Source organism: Brassica oleracea, chromosome C5 (genome assembly GCF_000695525.1).
Source record: "Brassica oleracea var. oleracea cultivar TO1000 chromosome C5, BOL, whole genome shotgun sequence".
NCBI classification, from domain to species: Eukaryota; Viridiplantae; Streptophyta; class Magnoliopsida; order Brassicales; family Brassicaceae; genus Brassica; species Brassica oleracea.
The window spans coordinates 30,964,632-30,965,844 of record NC_027752.1 but is presented as its reverse complement, the minus strand read 5'-3'; positions in this window follow the sequence as shown (position 1 = coordinate 30,965,844).

Below are 1,213 nucleotides of genomic sequence, written 5' to 3'. Positions count from 1 at the left end.
TTCTAAGTGCCGAGAGTTCTGAGTCTAAAAAGTTGTCCCTCATGCCTCTCGCCTAGGACTCCTTATATACTCGCTCCTAGGTCGGTTTACGCTTTTCTCTTTCTGCCCTTAAGCCGTCATAGCCTAAAAATAGAGATATTCCATTTTTCCCGATCTTTGTAATTATCTTCAAAATTTCGTATTTATCTGCGGAAAATTGACATTTATCTTTCCTTGGGAACCAAGCGTAAACCATCCCACGGTTTACGGGCTGCTGAGAGCTCGGTCGCTACGTAGCGACCGAACGGAACGCACGCTCGGTCGCTGCATAGCGACCGAGCTTGGCTTGAGCGCTACGTAGCGACCGAGCTTGGCTCGAAGGGATCAAGCCTTTCGTAGTTTGTCTTGGAGTTAAGGTTTGTATGACTAGTTTTCCAGCGAGACCTTTACGGTCTGGTTTTTATGTAGAAGTTATCAGGCGTGTTGCTGCCGATGGCATTTTAGATGGCATTTTATATGGGTGTAGAAGGAAGACTACGAGTTGTCATCTCGTAATCTAACTCTGTGTGAACTGCTATATCCGTTATCTGTTTCGAGAGTTTTCCGCAGTGTATAAACTTGCGGGATTTTTGAAGACGCTCGAATATTGGCAAAGAGATAAATTTTGGGATCTCGTATCAAGGTTTTTGATACTATGCCTAGAGATGTTGGTGACCAGTGCGCTGGGTTTAGGGCAAGACCTAGGTTTACTCCTGGTTTTTGATGGTGCGATGACTAATTCGACTTACGTATCCCGTTTCAGTTTCATCCTGATTCGATACCGATTTAAAGTCCGCGATAGGTTCTTGGCTTATACGACTTGTATGGTTGGAACTGAGCATCTCTCCAAGGACAATTTTTAAGTCTCGTGGAAGTGCTGACCAAAAATTTTGGGTTTCTTTTATAGCGCTATTATCCATGTGTCGGATGTACGAGAGTCATCTCTACGAGATGGCTAAGTTTATTTAGGACGTTAAGAGATTGTTGTGATCAACAACAAACTTAATGGTTAAAATTACCTTTTCGAGTCTTCGCGAATGATATGTTTTGAGAAGATGTTAGTGAGTATGACTGTCTGGTCTTCCAAGAAAGTGTTTTTATTGAGGAAGGAAATTTCGTCGAAGAACGAATCTTCAGGCGTCTGCGACGTCTCGCGATGCTGAAGATTTGTTATTCTTTCGTATGCCGCGTTTCG